This window comes from Moschus berezovskii, chromosome Y, assembly GCF_049115385.1.
Source record: "Moschus berezovskii isolate FMDL1 chromosome Y, NW_MosBer_1.0, whole genome shotgun sequence".
Classification (NCBI taxonomy): domain Eukaryota; kingdom Metazoa; phylum Chordata; class Mammalia; order Artiodactyla; family Moschidae; genus Moschus; species Moschus berezovskii.
This window is the reverse complement of record NC_142489.1, coordinates 48420920-48442298: the sequence shown is the minus strand read 5'-3', so window position 1 is coordinate 48442298 and position 21379 is coordinate 48420920. Positions and strand designations below refer to the sequence as shown.

Sequence of the window (21379 nt, the reverse complement as noted above, 5' to 3'; positions counted from 1 at the left end):
TCAGACAACCAGGTGTTTGGCTAGTGTCCTCTCCCTGGCAGTGAGATCACCTATCTCTTCCCTGGTCCCAGTCTCTTGGTTTACTGGGTAACAGTGTGCACCATCTCTGCTGTGTCTTTACTGGGGTACTGATCTCTCGCTGTGGCACTCCTGGTGGATGTCAACTGTCTAGAATTCCAGGAAGTCTTGGTTAGCAACTGGAAGACTGTCCACAGTTTAATAGGGAATGCTGTCTCTGGGACTGAGTTTGCCCCTTTCTTGCTCTGGCTACCACCCTCCTGCCCCATCCTCCTGCGGTGGATGGGCTGGTCCACATCCGGCACATTCTCCTCTGGTATTTGCTCAGTCCTTTGTTCTGTGAGTGGGCCAGGCAGTATCTCAGGTAAGCGCTTTTCCAGGATAGTTCTCTCTCCCTTTCTCTTCGCACCCCCTCAGGTTGCTTCAGGACATTTGAGACTGGTCCTTATCCTAAGCAATGCAGCCCACTCCTCCCTATTCAGCCTCCTCTTCCTGGTGATGGATGCAAGTGTCTGGCGTAGGCACATAACCTGTGGGTTTTATGTATGTATATATGTCTGTATGTATTTTTTTCCTAGGTGCATTGCCCTCTGAGATTCCAAAACTCCCGACAGACACGCTGGAGAGAGGGTTTCGTGGTGTTTGGAAACTTTTTCCTCTTTAAGATTCCCTTGCCAGAACGGCTCTCCATCGCTAACACTCCTTTTATTTTATATTCTGCCCTACCTCATTTTGAAGAAAATTGGCAGCATTTCTGGGTGCCTGATGTCTTCAAGTCAGTGTTCAGAAATTATTTTGTGGACTTTGTTCAGCGTTCAAATGTTCTTTTGCTGGATTTTTGGGGGAGAAATTGGTCTCCCAGTCCTATTCCTCTGCCATCTTAGGATGACACCCCAGCCCCACACACTGACTTTAAATTATGCCAAATTGGTTGACATAGAATAGGGAGAGAAGGAAATTCTGGTACATTCCTAAATAGACTACGGGAATCTCCCCATAATTTTACTGACATTCACCTTAATATTACAGAGGGAGAAATAATTTTAAACATAGATTTCTCACTCATTTTACATCAGATGTCTGCCATTAGTTATGCAAACAGGTATTTGGGCCAAATTAAACCTTAGGAAAACTGTTACAGATATTTCAGATGGTATATTATAGTAGAGAATATGAGGAGGAAAATAGAGGTGGGGGGGAATCCAGCAAAAGCCTGAAGCCCCAACAATGTCTATTAGAACGGCTCTGAAACAACCTGAGAAAAATAACCAGAGGGACACAGGTGAAAAGGGTTGGGCTTGCTATTCCTGAGGAAAGGAGGGATATTTCAAGAAGTTTTCCCCTCAGGCATCCAAGGCACCTCTGGCTCCCTGTCTCATCTGCAAAGAACCACACAAGAGAAGAGACTTACCTCTGAGGTATAGGCCCCAGTCATCAGACTCTCAAGAGAATTGGGACCACACACATGCCCCCATCTTAATAACATCTGAGGAACACCAGGTATTAAGCACTCTGTGGGGGCTAATCAGTTGATACCTTTTGGAAAACAGGGCAAGTTTCTCTGTGCTCACTGAAGCCCCATGGTCCACTTTCCTCCTATCCACTATTATACTAAAGCTATCAGGATGAGCCAAAAGCTATTATGTTCTGTTCAGTTCAGTACAGTAGCTCAGTCATGTCCGAATATTTGTGACCCCATGAATCACAGCATGCCAGGCCTCCCTGTCCATCACCAGCACCTGGAGTTCACACAAACTGATGTCCATCAAGTCAGTGATACCATCCAGCCATCTCATTATCTGTCGTTCCCTTCTCCTCCTGCCTCCAATCCCTCCCAGCATCATCAGAGTCTTTTCCAGTGAGCCACCTCTTCACATCAGGTGGTCAAAGGACTGGAGATTCAACTTTAGCACCAGTCCTTCCAATGAATTCCAAGGACTGATCTCCATTAGAATGCACTGGTTGGATCACCTGCAGTCCAAGGGACTCTCAAGTCTTCTTCAACACCACAGTCCAAAAGCATCAATTTTTGGCAATCAGCTTTCTTCACAGTCCAACTCTCACATTCATAATGACCACTGGAAAAGCCATAGCTTTGACTAGATGGAACTTGTTTGGCAAAGGAATGTCTGCTTTTTTTATTATGCTATCTAGGTTGATCATAACTTTCATCCCAAGGAGTAAGTGTCTTTTAATTTCATGGCTGCAATCAGCATCCACAGTGATTTTGGAACCCCCAAAAATTAAGTCTGACACTGTTTCCCCATCTATTTCCCATGAAGTGATGGGACCAGATGTTATGATCTTAGTTTTCTGAATGTTGAGCTTCAATCCAACCTTTTCACTTTCCTCTTTTACTTTCATCAAGAAGCTTTTTTGTTCCTCTTCACTTTCTGCCATAAGGGTAGTGTCATCTGCCTATCTGAGGTTATTGATATTTCTCCTGGTAATCTTGATTCCAGCTGTGCTTCTTCCAGCCCTGCGTTCCTCATGATGTATTCTGCATAGAATTTAAATAAGCAGGGTGCCAATATACAACCTTGATGTATTCCTTTTCCTATTTGGAACCAGTCTGTTGTTCCATGTCCAGTTCTAACTGTTGCTTCCTGACATTAAGATGAAACTAGAACTCTGTGTTATTTCCTCATGGGTTCCTAATGGTGCCAGAGTCTCCTTTATCCCTTTGGTGGGTAAATATGCTGCGCAAGTTCCAGGCCACTGTTTTCATGAATATGGAACCTTTTCTTTTAAAATGAACAATAATGTGAATATTAGGGAGTGGGCTGATGGGAAATGTATGGGTCGAGCACAAATGCTGTTCCTGTTATTACCAACCTCATAGACCACACTCAAAGACCTATTCTCACGTCAAACGTTGTATTCATTACAGCCGGAGTTTAAGGAATGAACAAAATCTTAGTATACTGACTTCTCATGATGTAAGTGGGATCTTGAACTCTACAATTCAGAGCAACCCTATTTTTAAAGCTGTTGTAACTCAAGGAGTGTCAAAAGTTTAAGGACTACAATATCACTTACCCAACTCCAACCTTCAGGAAAGGTAGATAAAGGGTAATGGCATCATTAAGAGGAATCTACATAAATTAACTCAGGAAATACAAAACTGTTGGTTTAAATGTACCCACACCTTTAGGGAAGGCTCATTCTGCCCCCGCCCAAAAAAGGGGATTATCTCAATGACAGACATTTTTATGCACAGCTATTGACATAGATCCTAAAGCTTTAGAATTAACTCTGTGATTCAGCTTTCAGCTTTTCAAACTCCTCATCAAGTGAAGGGGGTTCCCCATGGTGGGATTCATCACTTCAAAGAAAGGACTTCAACTCTGTGAATACCTTCAACAACAACAATAATATATGTCACTTTTTCTTGACCTGAGGACATCTAAAAATCCTAAAATGGAGTCATGTAACTATGGACATAATGTAACTCTTAATTTTGATTGTGTTTTAATTTGGTTTAACGACTATTTTGTCTTTCATCTCTAACTTTAAAGCTGATTTGTTTCTAACTGTGTGAAAGTTTTTAAGTTACAAGTGAACAGGCTCCTACAATTGCCACAGCCTCTCCAAACTATTATTTGGGGCCTCTGGTCTAGAGACTCTCAATATGACGGTTAGAAGAGATGCTGATAAATTTAGGGGTGAAGCCCCATCACATAAGGAAGTAGCTATGGAATGAAAATGACACCCTTTTCCCTTGGCAACATAATTCTCCTTAAAAGAAAAGGGGATAATGAGAGAGTTAATTCCTAGGTGGAATGATAAGTTCAGAGACCCTGAGGAGGAGAAAGAATTTGAGGTTCTCGAAGAGGAGATAGATGCTTGGAATTCTCAAGGAGTAGGAAAGGACAAGCTTTATATTTTAATTTTTCTCCTATATTTCTTAGTAAGTATTATATAACAATATTGTATCCTGCTTGGGAACAGTTTCTGCTTCTTGAAAACATTCTGACTAAACTTGATATTAGGATGTATATTACAGGAGTGGGTCTGGTAAGTTCTAATCCTGTTACTTTAAAATGTAAATTGTAGAAGTGGTCTGGTAAACTTTTTTACAACCTTGAGACATTCTTTGGATTTATTGTTATAACAAAATTAAATAGTATATAGCTCTCTTGCTTAGACTAGTCAGGGGCACTCTATGTCCCGATTCTGATGTCTATGTCAGAAGCTTTCTCTGTCCTGTTTCATTCTTGGATAGAATTCTGCTACGCAAAAGCTCATGAGTGATCAAGTGTGGTACCTGTTACTGAGGCAAAATCCTGTTGCTTCAGAGATCAGGTCTCTGACAGTGTTCTGTTCACATTAAGCTAGTAATTCTCAGTCTTCCCATTGTTCAATTAACTCTGTTTTATTCAGTCACATTGAACTTCCATTCTGTGTTCTGTTCTTCTTGGTCTCACTGCCTCTGCATCTGCCATTCTTCTGCTTCCCTTGATTTTTATCTTTTTGTTAATGGTCTTAGAGATATGATTTTAAATCACTCTTGAAGTTTTCTTCTGACTTTACAGATTGTTATAAGATTACTATTTTAGTTGAGCTGTTCAATTTTCTTTGATAGATTGTGTTCTCCGATTGGAATTAACTATCATATTCCATATCTATTTTTCCTTCTGACTTTACTCTCCTTGCTTCAGGAGTTGAGGTCTCTATTTAGGGAGTAAAAAAATGTCTGAATAAGGACTTATGGAATCAACAAGAAACACATATATTAAACAAGTTCATCTTAAGAAAATCTGTATGGAAGCAAGATTCTTAAGATCCTAACCCTCTGAAAAAGTAGTATATAGTTTATAAATTAAAATCACCAATATTGGGTTTCCTTCCCAAGAAGAGCTAAAAAAATTGTCATGATCTTCTAAGGAAAGCATTTTTTACAATGACTTATGTATTTCAGAGGTGTGTATCAGGGATAGTAAATGTCACAAAGAACATTTTTCGTTAACAGAAATTGATGCTTGTGTATGAAAGTTTTTTGCTTTCCTATTTTGGTAAATGATATGTATTTTCTATTCTGTGGTGGGAACGTTTTCCATCAGTTCAGTTCAGTTCAGTTCAGTCGCTTGGTCGTGTCCTACTCTCTGCGACGTTTTCCATAACAATCCCTTAAATCAGTGTCCATGATTGATGTTCATGGGACTTAATGATGAGGATTTTCAGGAGACATGGAATGACAGAAGCAAGATAACGCAGTGATAAAGCAGGTATAATCTCAACTGGAAACCAAATTGTACTACACTTTATCTCACTTTTTATTCAGTCATTTGCTTCCATGTTATTCCTGTCAAAATTTTACCAATAAAAATGCATTCTTACCTCTCAGATGAGTAGGCTTTCATGTGACCAAAGCAGTTTTCCAGAATAGGAAGTCTTTTACAGGTATTAGTGGCCAGGATTTGTAAAGTTGAAGGATACGTAATTTTTAAAGGAACCTTCGTGGTACAATATTAAAGAGAAATAATCTTGTAGTTTTGCCAGAAAGCCATACTGGGTGAGTTCTCTTTTTCTTTCTTTCTTTCTTTTTTTTTTTTTTTTTTCTCATTGGTTTTCCTGTTTATTGCATGCCTGAGTCAGAATCTACCTTTGACCTCTGGACCATAGCATTTTACAGGAAGCCACCAATACCAAACTATTACCAGAAAGGGAAAGTGTTAGTGCCTTAAAAATGTCCTATTTTTTTGTGACCCCATGAATCACATCACGCCAGGCCTCGTTATCTATCACCTACTCCCAGAGTTCACTCAAAATCATGCCCATCACGTCTGTAATGCCATCCAGGCATCTCATTCTCTGTCATCCTATTCTCTTCCTGCCCCCAATCCCTCCCAGCATCAGCGTCTTTTACACTGAGTTAGCTCTTCGCATGTGGTGGCCAGAGTATTGGAGTTTCACCTTTAGCATCAGTCCTTCCAGTGAACACATAGAACTTATCTCCTTTAGAATGGACTGGTTGGATCTTCTTGCAGTCCAAGGGACTCTCAAGAGTCTTCTCCAACAGGACAGTTTGAAAGCATCAGTTCCTCTGTGCTCAGCTTTTATTATAGTCAACCCTCACATTCATACATGACTACTGGGAAAAGCATAGTTCTAACCAGATGGACTTTTGTCGGGAATTAATCTCTCTGCTTTTTAATATGCTATTTAGGATGGTCATAGCTTTTCTTCCAAGGGGCAAGTGTTTTAATTTCACTGATGCAGTCAACATCTGCAGCGATTTGGAGACTAAGGATATAAAGTCTTCCACTGTATCCATTGAATCCCATGTATATGCCATGAAGTGATGGGACGAGATAATATATGTTCATTTCTTGAAAGATGAATTTTAAGATAGATGAAGTTCCTCTTCATCTTTATATCCTCTTTATCTCTTTTGAAATCTGCACTTTAAAAAAATCAAGATTTGGTAGGAAAAATATTAAAAGAAGGGAAGGACAATTCAGGCAAAATGAAGGACATTGACAAGGCACAGAATATGAGAAGAACAAAACATGGAGCTTAAAGGTATCTGAATGACTGGTCATGTGTGGACATGAGCAGTGAGCAGGAATGACAGAAGTGATTAGAAATGTCTTATCATATAGGTAGTGAAATTCATGAGAAATGCTTAAGTGGAGTCGTGTTAGGTTCTGATGCCTCTTCTGTGCAGTTAAGATGTTAATAAACATCTTAATAAACACAGATTTGATGACTCTATCTGCTTTATTCTTGGAACGCTCTATTTTCAGCTTACCTGGAATTTGTAGTACCAATGGAAAAGGTGTTTCTTGGTGAGTCCGTATCCAGCACATACATTAGCTCTAGCTTCATGGCAGCACACTAGTTGTATTTTCTTCTCCCTGAACATTTCTTGTAGGGATAGTATAAAATATGGAATAGGTGGTAGGACCTAGTGGGGGATATGTTGAAGCCATCCTTGAAGTATAACACCAGCAGCCATAGTTCTGCATAGTTCTAGCGGCATGCTACAATATGGATTTATTTTCCTCAGCTATACATTAATTGAATTTGACACCAACCGGCCCCTGCATCACTACCTCATGGTCACTGATGCTTCTGTGTACACCCAGACCCTCTCTAAACCAGCACCAACCTGTACTTCATACTTTAGTGAAAGATACGAAGACTAATAACATGTCTAATACTTATTGATCTTGTTGTAAACCATGTCCAGGAGGAATAAGTGATTAAACTTCTTAATCTGCAACTGGTTCTGCATTCCTATGGTTTCTGTGCCCATTTGGGACTTGCCAATGCCTGATCTCTAGCATCTCCTACAACAAAGATCAACACTGGATATATTGTCCTATTCCTGGAGCCCTGAGGGATAATCAGTGTCACTATCTCATTGGCCCCTTTACTGCAATCACCAGGGCTACACAAAGTCTGCAGCATTATTTGAGTTAGAAGGAAGTTCTTGGAGGTGAATTCTAGAAATATAATTGAAAATGCAGTAAAGTTACTGAGTCAGATACACAGATTTATGATCCACTTCTTGGCACTCTACTCCATCATTTTACCTTTGTCTCCTGCTTGAAATGTTGAAACAGTAAAGGATGGAATGTATTCTGTTTGGGGGCTTAGAGCCAAAAAATGGGACTCAAAACATTGTGAAGTAATCCAGATTGTTAAACATTTACCTGTTATGCTTTGGTCTCTTCTATATTTTAACTCATCCCAGTCCACAAGTGTGTAAACTTGCCTCTTTCACAAGTGCAACTTTGGAAATGCAGACACTGTCTGGAGCCAAGAGCTTATACAGTTTGCTTTATCTTGAAAAAGATGAAATAAAATGCTTGGGTAATGTTTTTCTTCAGCTTTACATGCCTAACTTAATGGAGTAGAGAATGGCAACCCACTCCAGGTTTCGTGCCTGGAAAATCGCATTGACAGAAGGGGCAGGTGGGTTGCACTCATTGCTTTGCAGAGTCACACAGGACAGAACACACACACTTACACATTTACTTATGTTCAGATACAAATTGTCTTTCTTTTTAATAGGTCTCCATGTGGTGCACCCTGAAGTTTGTAAGCATTTTTCTCTAAATTATCTTTGTGAATTTTTATACACTACTGTTTCTTTTAGAGATGCCGGCCCTGGCGATACAGATGCGAGAGATGCCGGCCCATGGCTGGATGGCATCACCGACTCTGTGGACATGAGTCTGAGTGAACACTGGGAGTTGGTGTTGGACAGGGAGGCCTGGCGTGCTGTGATTCATGGGGTCGCAAAGAGTCGGACACGACTAAGTGACTGAACTGAACTGAACTGTTTCTTTTTTTAAAACAAAACAAACAAATTACCTCCCTTTTGGCAATAGGTTTGTTTCCTTTTCTCCACTGATGTTTTGGAATTTCTTTCCTATTAGCAGAAATATGGATTTCTATATTGCTTTGGCTATATGGGATCTGGTAAAGTGGGATATTGCTTCGTTGATTTGGGATTAATAACTTCAAACAAATTTTCCCTTTTCTAAAGCAATGGAAATCTCTGGAATTGAGAAGAAATGACAACACTGAGACCCATATATATCCCTTCCTTATCTAGGACCAGGCTCCTTAATGACAGACATGATCGGGTCTGTCATATCACTAGAGAGCCACTAGAAATATTCTCTAAGTGTGTGTGGCTCTGTTTTTTGTCTTTGGCATGCTGTCATGCCTATTTTTATGTCACAAGTTAAAGAGGTTTTAGATTCAACTGTATTCCACAATTCATCCATACAAAAAGGTGAATCTCTATAATATTCTTTCACTCAGCCTCTAGACCTTGCCAGAGAATGTATGAGGAAGCCTGAGAGTCCCGTTTCTGAGGGAGTTCTCAAGCATTAGTGAAGTTTCCCCAGGATTTTAGTATATTTCCCATTTTCATACTATAATAAGTTTTATAATATACATCAAGTGTGGTCACAATTGTCTCAATGAGTAACATATAAGAAGTACTGATGGAGGTATCTGGAGGCTCAGAAGAAGATGAATATGACATGAAGAAGATGAAAGGATGCCCCTCACGTTCCTATATTTCCTAGTGTCAGAAGTAATGGGATTAACTGATTGGTAGACTAAAACAAATGGAGATGACCAATAAGGCCATAAGTAATCCTGTCATGAGACTAAGGAAGAAGTTGAAATGTGTCATTTAGATTTGGAATCCAGCAGGATCTTAATATGTAGGCAGGATAATTATGAAGGAAGAGACTTAATGAGAATTAGATGGGAGAAATAGGAAGTTACTGATACTTATGACAAGTGACAGTAGTCTTGTATGGGTGTGAGAGTTGGACTATAAGAAAGGCTGAGCGCTGAAGAATTGAATTGTGGGGTTGCCGAAGACTCTAACTGTGCTTCCTAAAAGAAATCAGTCCTGAATATTCTTTGGAAGGACTGATGCTGAAGCCGAAATTCCAATCCTTTGGCCACCTAATGTGAAGAACTGACTCACTGGAGAAGACCCTGATATTGGGAAAGATTGAAGGCAGAAGGGGAAGAGGACAACACAGTATGAGATGGTTGGATGGAATCATGGACTCAATGGACATGAGTTTCTGAAATCTCTGGGAGTTGCTGATAGGCAGGGAAGCCGGGAATGTTGCAATCTTTGGGGTCACAAAAAGTCACACATGACTGAGAGCCGGACTGATGACAAATGATCTGTTTACAAGTTTTGCTGATTTCTCTCCAGAGTTTTCCCCACACTACTGTGTCAGTCTGCCAACTTATGACTCACTTTCCCATGACTTTTCTTTATTTGCAACACTCTTCAGAAGTTGGCTTGTCTGTTCTTTTGCATTTCATCTTCCTTTCATTTATTTGAGTGTGTCTGGTATGGCAGGGGGAGTTACTATAAAATAGGCTATATTAAGTATCAGGAAGTCATTCAGCAACATTGGTACAGTTGGGAATATTAGAAAAAATATCTAATACAAAAATGGGACTTACAAGTGTGTACTTTCTTCGTTTTGTATCAGTATAGAAGTATTCAAAGAAAAAAAAAATTCCAGGACTGTTGTTTATGATTTTGTAATTGAAATATTATGAGGAAACTCCCATAAGCATCTCATCCTTACCAATCAGAGGACAGACAAAATGGAAGCCACAAATGCAGAAAACTTACCAAAGTGATCACTTGGACAGAGTTTTGTCTAACTCAATGAAGCTCTGAATCATCCTATGTAGGGCCACCCAAGATGGTCAGGTCATGGTGGGAATTCTCATGAAACATGGTCTACTGGATACATTAAGGTCAAACATCTTCGGTGAGGTTTGAACAGAATGAAAAGGTAAAAAGAAAGGTCACTGAACGGTGAATTCCCAAGGCTGCTGGGTGCCCAATATGAACGATTGATGGATGGAGGTTCATAACACTGTACAGGATGTGGTGATGAAAATCATCCCCAAGAAGAAGATATGCATAAAGGCAAAATTGTTGTCTGAGGAGGACTTTCAAATTTCTTTCTTTCTACCAAAGAAGAGAGGGAAAGACGATAGGCAAAATGAAAAGATATGTCCATCTGAATGCAGAGTTACAAAGAATAACAAGGAGAGCTAAGAAAGCCTTCCTAAGTGATAAATATAAAGAGACACATGAAAACAACAGACTGAGAAGAGCTACAGATCTCTTCCAATAAAGTAGACATAACAAGGGAATATCCCATGTAAAGATGGGCAGGACAAAACAAAAGGGTATGGACCTAAAGGAAGCAGAAGGTGTTAAGAGGTGGCAAGGATTCACAGAAGAACTTTAGAAAAAAGATCTTATGATAACCACAGTGGTGTGATCACTCACCTTGAGCTAGCTATCATGGAATATGAAGTCAAGAAGGCCTTACAAAGCATCACTACAAACAAAGCTATTGGAGATGATGGAATTCCAGCTAAACTATTTCAAATCCCAAATAATGAGCTGTACATAATATGCTAGCCAGTTAGGAAAAATTAGCAGTGGCCACAGGACAAGCAAACATTAGTTTCATTCCTATTTCAAAGAAATGTCACAGAAAACATTTTGAAATTTTCACACAGTTACATTCACCTCACACGCTATCAAAGTAATGCTCAAATTCTCCAATCTAGTCTACAAGAGAAAGTACACTGATGATTTCCAGATGTTCAAGCTGAATTTAGAATAGGCAGAAGAACAAGAAAACAAATTGGCAATAGTTACTGGACCATAGAAAATACAAAAGAATTCCAGAGAACACAAATTTACTTCTACTTCATTTTTCATGCCAGGGACTTTGATAGTGTACATCAGAACAAACTGGAAAATTCTTAAGGAGACAGAAACACCAGACTACTATATCTGCCTTGTGAGAAATCTGTATATAGGTCAAGAGGCAACAGTTAGAAAGAGACAAGGAGCAATACACCGGTTCCAACTTGCAAGAAAGCAGTTAACGAGGCTGTATATTTTCACCCTGGTTATTTAAATTATATGCAGAGTACATCATGCGTAATGCTGAACTGGATGAACCACAATATGGTATCAGGACTGCTGGTAGAAACAGCAATAACCTCAAATTTACAGATAACACCACCCTTCATGCAGAAAATGAAATTTAGCTAAAGAACTTCTTGGCGAGATTGAAAAATCTGTCTTAAAATCCAACATTCAATAAATGAAGATTGTGGCATGCAGTCCCACTACTTCATTACAAATAGATGTGGAAACAATGAAAACAATGAGAGACTTAATTTTCTTGGGCTCCAAAATTACTGCAGTTGGTGACTGTAGTCATGATTTCAAAGAGCCTGTTCCTTTGAAGGAAAACTGTGATAAGGTTAGAAAGTGCATTAGAAAACAGACACAGTAATTTACCAACAAATGTCTGTGGAGTCTAAGCTATGTTTGTTCCTGTAGTCATGTATGAATGTATGTGAGTGTTGGACCACAAAGAAAACTGAGTGCAGAACTGATGCTTTTGAACAGTGGTGTTGTAGAAGTCTCTTGAGAGTCACTTTGATTGAAAGAATATCAAGCCAGTCAATCCTAACGGAAATCAGCCATGAATATTCATTGGATGGACTGATACTGAAGCTGACGCAAAGTTCAAATTCAATGGAAGAGACGTTGATACCCGGAATATATTGCAGGCTAGAGGAGATGGTTGGATGGCATCACCGACTCAATAAACATCAGTTTGAGAAACTGCAGGAGTTGGTAATGAAAAGGAAAACCTGTCATGTTGCAGTCCATGGGAGTCACAAAGATATGAATCATCCACTGAAGATAACTCAATTAAAATATTTCTGAGAGACGTGTCATCTATGGGTGAATCATGGCTCCAGCTCTATTAAGTATGCTGTGTGTTGGAACAAATCTGATAGAGAAGTCTCCTACAAGTCCCCCACCCAAAAAATACTATCCCCTGAATTTCTAAGTGGTGGCACTGAACTTGGTCTACTATAGTATTCTGAGGTCTGAAGATTGTTAAACTTGGCTGAAGGCCAAAGATCACATTAGTTTGTTACCTATTTGAAAAGCATCTCTAGGTCTGCAGGCAGGTTTGGCATTGTTCCCACCAAATCAAACAGTCAGATCTAAGCTCTGAAATCTCTGTTTGATTCTGCTGTCCATCTTCTTCCATCTAATCAACGACTTGTAGTACTCTCTGTCGCTTGCCCCGGAAATGTTCTGTGTTCTTGCAGTCTTAATCATCTTCCAAGAGTGCATGTATATTGTCCATATTTTGAGCTGTCAGAAGATTGAATGGAAACATTTGAGAAATGGAAATTTGAACCTGCAAACAGGCCTGAACTGAAACTTCTTGATTAAGTTCCATAGAGGGAACCTGCACTGCCTTATTAGTGATTTGAATCCTATGGTCATCTGGGAGATGACCATTTTCTCTCTGAAACTGGCACTGAATTCTTCTATATTACTTCACTTTGGTTGTACGACAGATCCAAGGTGTCCTCTACCTGGTACTGTTACCTACAAATATTATCAATTATGTATGTCTTGGGCATGATGTGCTGGAGCGCAGACTCTGTCTTTTAAATTTGACTAAGATAGAAGGTCAAGAGGTTTTTTTTTTTTTTTTTCCGCTCAAGTTGGTGAAAATGAAGTTGCTCAATCGTGTATGACTCTTTGGGACCCCACGTACTGTAGCCTACCAGGCTTCTCCATCATTGGGATTTGCCAGGGAAGAGTACTGGAGTGGGTTGCCATTTACTTCTCCAGGAGATCTTCCCTACCCAGGGATTGAACCCAGATCTCCTGCATTATAGGCAGACGTTTTACCATCTGAACTACCAGGGATGTGGCCTCTAGTTGATAGTGGACTTCAAATCTATTCTCTCCATCGATACTGGGGATATGTGTCTGGCATGGGCTGCAGGTGTTAATGGTGAGCTTGCCTGGAGCCGTGGTATTGCTGCTCATAACAGCCCTTTGTGTGGCTGAGGACCATCTATGCATCTCCTTTGGTTGGAGCCCTTCAGTTTGGACTGAATTTTATTCCTGTTTATTTAAGATATCTAGTCTAAAACCTAGAACGGTGGTCTCTTGGGCTTCTCAGGCATCTAGAGGGTTGGTGATAAGAGTGGCAGTCATAAACCACAAATCCTGCCATAGAGATGCTGATGCCAATATCCCTGGCCAATTGTCTGGTGTAAATGGCAAGGTGGCTCCAACTGTTTGGGAGGATTTGTTATCCTCTAGGCTGCCCATGGCTACTGCAGCCTAGTGTCTTGGTTTGGGAATGTTTAGGTTGGCATGGTTACCACAACTTCACAACTTTGTGATTTCCCCAAAGCAATAGGAAGCAAAACCTAGGCCACTACCACTTTTATCCTGGGGAATTAAACATGATGTATGGAAAAGATAAGTGGAGAGGGTTGTGTATTTTCAATGTCAGCCTGTTTTCCCTTGTGTTTATTTTCTTCTACCAGTTCCTGTAAACTATGATCTTTCTAATATTTCCTATGTCATCTTTAACCATGAAGTAGGAATAAATTTTAACACAGCTGAATCTCTAAAGAAAGAATGAAAACTCTTAGGGAGCACTAGGACTTTGTGGGGGTAATCAATGGATGGATAAGTGAGTTCTTTGCCAGTTTCCATTCCCTGAAAACTTATGTAAGAAAAGGAGAATTCTTTTGGTATTGACAGATGTTTTTCAAGAGAAGCGCATATATTGGTTTGCTAAAGTTGCCATAACAAAGTGTCCTATACCAGGGAGCTTAAATAAATGTGCTCCAAACTTCTAAGGTTCAAGGCAGTAATCAAATTCAGCAGACTTGTTTTCGTCTGAGGCCTCTTTTGCATTTTTCCTGGCCATTTTCTGGCTTTGTCTTCACATAGTAATGTTTCTGTTTTTTTTCTCTGACTGATCTGCTTTTCTTATAAAGTGCCAAACATATTAACTCAACTGCAAATCTAGAGGTCCTATTTCCAAATAGGGTCAGAAAGAACTGTAATATCCTCACAGTTTCACTAAATATAAAGTACAGAGAGTTAGAGCTTCAACATACGAATTTCGAGAGAAAACAACTCATTGTATAATATTGAGTCTCTTCTTTCCATTTGGTACTGCTGTATATGCATCTGTTTACCATGTTCACACCAGTAGACAGGACTCCTGAACCCAGAAAGCAACTGGTTAAGAAAAATGTGTTGTGCAGGTATAATATAGATGAAACCAGATTTCAGTTTTTGTTTGCTTGTTTGTTGTTAACTCATCTAGATATCCTCACCACAAAGACATAAGGAAAGGAAAAAAATTATGTTTGTAAATGAATACTAAGAGATAAGATGATGCTTATGATAAGGAAACTTCTAAAGAATTGTAAAGACAAAGAGATATACTCTATATGCTTATGTTAGCAAAACAGTTCATTACAGAATTTTCAAACTAACAGACTTTAAATAAGATTTAATGACAACGTTTTTTCAGTTTGTCTAGATTCACCTGGTAATTAGGGTAGCCATCAGCCTTTCCTAGTATATTGAAGCTCAACACTATGTTCCGGTGTTGCTGGAGAATTTGTGTGGTATGTCTTTCTCTGGAACTTGTTGGCTTATGAGTGACCCTTGCTCTTAGTGTAGGTATGGAGGATTCGGATGATCTCTTATTGGTTAATGTTCCCTGATGTCAGGAGTTCTCTGGTGTTATCAGGTTTTGGGCTTAAGCCTCCTGCTTCTTGTTTAGAGTCTTATTCTCATAGTAGCCTCAAGACTTCTACATCGATACAGCATTAATGATAAAACTTCTAGGTTAACAATGAAAAGACTCTCTAGAGTGAGGGACACCGAGAGAAGTTTGAAGAATTACAAGGAGAAGAGAAGAGGGAGGAGCGAGATCGAGATGACCAAAAGGCGGGGAGGGGGAATCACAGAGGGAGAGAGCAATAGAGCCAGTAAACGATTCCCTATGTGCTCTCCATAGCCTGGAACCCTCAGAGAGGCTCACAGAGTTATATGGAGAAGAGAAGAAGGAGGGAAGACATAGAGGTGAAATGGAGGACAAGAATGGGAATCAAAAGGAGAGAGATAGATCAAGGTAGTACTATCTTCTCCAGAGCCCAAAATACACAGAGAATTTCACAGAGTTGGGTAGAGAAGAGAAGATGGAGGGAAGAAATAGAGGCGACCTGGTGTAGAAAAACGAGAGTCCAAAGGGGAGAGAATAATCAAGTGAGTAATCACACTCCTAGATAAAAATGGATACTTAAGGTTAGATTCATAAAGGTAAAAAATTGATAACAGCTACCAAAAAGCAAAGATTAAAAATCTAAATTAGAAGTTGGACTCTCAAAAATACAATATTAAAGCAAAAGAAAACAAAAAAAATATACTTTTGGAGATTTTGCTTTTGTTTTTGTTTAATGTTGTAGTTTTGATGGTCTAACCTCTACTTTTTTGGTTTGGGTAATGTAATAGTATGTTATAAAAATGAAAATTATAGACAGAATAGAGATCTTTAAAAAAAAAATGATTGTAGTAAAAATACATCTAGGAATTCCTCTGGCGCTGTTGCAGAGAGTGTGGGCTCAGTTCAGTTTCAGATAGTTTATTTTTCCAGCTTAGACGATATAAGGCCCCTCCAGTGTAGTTGCTGTTATCTACAGCGTTTATTCTGTTTCACCTGTCACTTCAAACGTGGTTCCTTTTGTTAGGTTGGTTTCTTCTGTTCACTGGTCTCTTCAGTGTCTAATTTCCACCTTAATATAAGGGCGAGATGTGGGCTCTTATTTAGTCTCACTTTTTCAATCATGCTGTGTGGAGGGAGGAACACTGTAAACAAATATCACTGGCGTGTGGGGGGAGTTCTCGCAGAGTCTTGGACACCCTGTATTTGCCCCTGCTTTTGGTGTGTGAGATTTCCCAGTCTACACTGCTCAGGCTCCAGATAACACTGCAGGGAGCAGGCCTCGAGTTGTGTGCACTTTCCTGAACTAGGTCACTCATGTTCAGGTTCTCTGTTACTCCCCAAAGACGCAGACTCAGTTGGGTTTTTCTTTGTACCCTTCCCATTTCTGAACAGGTCAAACAACCAGGTGCTTGGCGAGTGTGCACTCCCTGGGCAGTGAGTGCGTCTTATCACTTCCTGTGTCCCAAATGCTTGGTTTACTGGGTGATAGACTGAACCATTTCTCGTGTGCCATGTGTCTCCACTGGGGAGATGATCTCTAGCTGGCACCCTCCCAATAGATGTCAACTGTCTAGGATCCCAGGAAGTCTTGGTTAGCAACTGAAAGCCTGTTTGCCGTTTGACAGGGAATGCTTTCTCTGGGACCGAGTTTGCCCCTTTCTTGCTCTGGCTTCCACCCGCCTTCCTCTTGCAGTTGATGGACTGTCCACATCCTGCTAACTTTCCAATGGTATTCGCTCAGTCCTTTGTTCTCTGAGCTGGCCCGGCAGTACCTTCAGGTCAGTTCAGTTCAGTCGCTCAGTTGAGTCCGACTCTTTCCAACCCCATGAATCACAGCACCCGAGGCCTCCCTGTCCATCATCAACTCCCGGACTTCATTCAAACTTATGCCCATTGAATTGGTGATGTAATCCAGACATCTCATTCTCTGTCCTCCCAGTCTCCTTATGCCCCCAATCCCTCCCAGCATCAGAGTCTTTTCCAGTGAGTCAACTCATCTCATATGGAGGTCAAAGTATTGGAGTTTCAGCTTAGGCATCAGTCCTTCCAATGAACACCAAGGATTGATCTTCTTTAGAATGGACTGGTTAGATCTCCTTTCAGTCCAAGGGACTCTCAATTGTCTTCTCCAGCACCACAGTTCAAAATCATCAATTCTTCAGCGATCAGCTTTCTTCACAATCCAACTCTCACATCCATACATGACCATGGGAAAAACCATAGACTTAATTATGACTACAAATCTGGACCTTGGTTGGCAAAGTAATGTCTCTGCTTTTTAATATATTATCTAGGTTGGTCATAACTTTCTTTCCAAGGAGTAAGCGTCTTTTAATTTCATGGCTGCAATCTGCATCCGCAGTGATTTTGCAGCCCACGAAACTAAAGTCTGCCACTGTTTCCACTCTTTCCCCATTTATTTCCCATGAAGTGATGGGACTAGATGCCATGATTTTTGTTTTCTGAATGTTGAGCTTCAAGCCAATCTTTTCACTCTCCGCTTTCACTTTCATCAAGAGGCATTTTAGTTCCTCTTCACTTTCTGCCATAAGGGTGGTGTCATCTGCATATCTGAGGTTATTGATATTTTTCCCGGCAATCTTGATTCCAGCTTGTGCTTCTTCCAGTGACGCGTTCCTCATGATGTACTCTCCATATAAGTTATATTAGCATGGTGACAATTAGGTTATTGATATTTCTCCTGGCAATCTTGATTCCAGCTTGAGCTTCTTTCAGCGCCGCGTTCCTCATGATATACTCTGCAAATAAGTTAAATTAGCATGGTGACAATATATAACATTGACGTACTCCTTTTCCTATTTTGAACCAGTCTGTTGTTTCATGTACAGTTCTGTTTCTTCCTGACCTGAATACAGGTTTCTCAAGAAGCAGGTCAGGTGGTCTGGTATTCCCATTTCTTTCAGAATGTTCCACAGTTTATTGTGATCCACAGAGTCAAAGGCTTTGGCATAGTCAATGAAGCAGAAATAGATGCTTTTCTGGAACTATCTTGCTTTCTCCATGATCCAGCGGATGTGGCAATTTGTGTACTTCAGCCTTTTCTAAAACCTGCTTGAACATCTGGGAGTTCACGCTTCACATATTGCTGAAGCCTGGCTTATAGAATTTTGAGCATGACTTTAATAGCGTGTGAGATTAGTGTAATTGTGCGGTCGTTTGAGTATTCTTTGGCATTGCCTTTCTTTGGGATTGGAATGAAGACTGACCTTTTCCAGTCCTGTGTCCACTGCTTAATTTTCCAAATTTGCTTGCATATTGAGTGCAGCACTTTCACAGTGTCATCTTCCAGGATTTGAAATAGCTCAACTGGAATTCCATCACCTCCACTAGCTTTGTTTGTCGTGATGCTCTCTAACGCCCACTTGACTTCACATTCCATGATATCTGGCTCCAGGTGAGTGATTATGCCATCGTGATTATCTTGGTCTTGAAGATCTTTTTTGTACAGTACTTCTGTGTATCCTTGCCACCTCTTCTTAATATCTTCTGCTTTTCTTAGATACATACCATTTCTGTCCTTTATCAAGCCCATCTTTGCATGAAATAGTCTCTTGTTATCTCTAATTTTTTGAAGAGATCTCTTGTTTTTCCTATTCTGTTGTTTTCCTCTATTTCTTTGCATTGACCACTGATGAAATCTTTCTTATCTCTCCTTGCTATTCTTTGGAACTCTGCATTCAGCTGCTTATACCTTTTTTTCTCTCCTTTGCTTTTTGCTTCTCTTCTTCTCACAGCTATATGTAAGGCCTCCTCAGACAGCCATTTTGCTTTTTGCATTTCTTTCCCTTGGCGATGGTCTTGGTCCCTGTCTCCTGTAAAATGTCACGAACCTTCATCCATAGTTCATCAGGCAATCTATCTATCAGATCTAGTCCGTTAAATATATTTCTCACTTCCACTGTATAATCATAGGGATTTGATTTCGGTTATATCTGAATGGTCTAGTGGTTTTCCCTACTTTCTTCAATTTCCGTCTGAATTTGGCAATAAGGAGTTCATAATCTGAGCCACAGGCAGCTCCTGGTCTTCTTTATACTAACTGTATAGAGCTTCTCCATCTTTGGCTGCAAAGAATATAATCAATCAGATTTTGGTGTTGACCATCTGGTGATGTCCATGTGTAGAGACTTCTCTTGTGTAGTTGGAAGTGGGTGTTTGCTATGACCAGTGCCTCCTCTTGAAAAAAACTCTATTAGCCTTTTCCCTGCTTCATTCCGTGCTCCAAGGCCAAATTTTCCTGTTACTCCAGGTGTTTCTTGACTTCCTACTTTTGCATTCCAGTCCCCTATAATGAAAAGGACATCTTTTTTGGATGTTAGTTCTAAAAGGTCTCATAGGTCTTCATAGAATCATTCAACTTCGGCCTCTTCAGCGTTGCTGTTGAGGCATAAGCTTGGATTACTGTAATATTGAATGGTTTGACTTGGAAATGAACAGAAATCATTCTCTTATTGTTAAAATTGCATCCAAGTCATGAATTTCGGACTGTCTTGTTGACCATGATGGCTCTTCCATTTCTACTAAGAGATTCCTTCCCACAGTAGTAGATATGATGGTCATCTGAGTTAAATTCACCCATTCCAGTCCATTGAAATATGTTAGGTCTTTTTGCGGGATAGGTCTCCCTCTCTTCCCACCTCTCACCCCCTTCCTTGGCTATCAGAAGGTTAAAGTTGTTTTCTCATGATAGCTCCATAAGATTGCCCTCAGGGCATTCAGGTCTGGTCCTTAACCTAAGCAGTGTAGCCCGCTCTTCGTTGTTCAGCCTCCTTTTCCCTGGTGGTATATGCGATTTTCTGGGGGTACTTCTCTGCTGGGAGGTGTCATTACACACATAATTTGTGGGGTTTGTTTATGTATATATGTATGTATGTGTTTTTCCTCCCAGGTTCGTTGCTTTCTGAGATTCCAAAACTCCACACACATCTGCCGGAGAGAGGGTTTCTGGTATTTGGATACTTTTCCACTTTAAGACTTCCTTTCTGGGATGGATCTCCATCACTATCTCCTTTTTCTCTGCTTTTATCTTTTATATTCTGTTCTACCTCCTTTGAAGAATATTGGCCCCATGGGGGTTTTTTGTCCTCTGCCAGTGTAAAGAAATTGTTTTGTGCAATTTGCTCAGTGTTCAAATGTTCTTTGAATGGATTTGTGGGACAGAAGGTGGTCTCCCCGTCCTATTCCTCTGCCATCTTAGGATCTCACCCCTCACCTCCCACTGATTATAGACTACGGGAATTTCTCCATAATTTTACTGACATTCACCTTAATACTACAGAAGGAGAAATTATTCGAAAAATAGATTTCTCACTCATTTGGCTCCTGATATCTGCCATAATTTACGAAAACAGGTAATTGGACAAAATTAAACCTTAGAAAATTATGACAAACCTAGAAGGTATATTAAAAAGCAGAGACATTACTATGCCAAACAAGGTCCGTCTAGTCAATGCTATGGTGTTTCCAGTGGTCAGGTATGAATGTGAGAGCTGGACTGTGAAGAAAGCTGATAGCCAAAGAATTGATGCTTTTGAACTGTGAGGTTGGAAAAGACTCTTGAGAGTCCCTTGGAATGCAAGGTGATCCAACCAGTGCATTCTAAAGGAGGTCAGTCCTGGGTGTTCATTGCAAGGACTGATGCTAAAGCTGAAACTCCAATACTTTGGCCACCTCATATGAAGAGTTGACTCACTGTAAAAGACTGGTTCTGGGAGGAGTTGGGGACAGGAGGAGAAGGGGCCACAGAGAATGAGATGGCTGGATGTGATCACCGACTCGATGGGCATGAATTTGAGTGAACTCCAGGAGTTGGTGATGGACAGGGAGGCCTGGTGTGCTGTGATACATTGGGTCGCAAAGAGTTACGATGGAGCTACTGAACTGAACTGAAACCTTGAACAACTGTTGCAAACGTTTCAGATGCTATATTATTGTAAAGAATATGAGGAGGAAAATAGGGGTAAAAAATTGAGCAAAAGACTGAAACCCCAACAATGTCTGTTAGAACTGCTCTGAAACAGCCTGAGAAAAATAATCAGAGGGACACAGGTGAAAAGGGATAGGCTTGCTATTACTGTGGAAAGGAGGGGCATCTCCAGAAGGGTTCCCTTCAGGCATCTAAGACACCTCTGGCTCCCTGTCTTGTCTGCAAAAGACCACACCAGAGAGAGACTGACCTCAGAGGTATAGGCCCCAGTCATCAGACTCTCAAGAGGATTGGGAGT

At 40.3% G+C, this 21379-nt stretch overlaps 1 non-coding gene across 1 annotated transcript; it reads right to left on the bottom strand.

Moving 5' to 3' along the window:
- Window positions 1-13228: 13228 nt before the first annotated feature.
- Window positions 13229-13300, bottom strand: TRNAY-AUA (transfer RNA tyrosine (anticodon AUA)). The gene has a single exon. It is a non-coding gene; the product is annotated as a tRNA-Tyr (tRNA).
- Between the last annotated feature and the right edge of the window lie 8079 nt (window positions 13301-21379).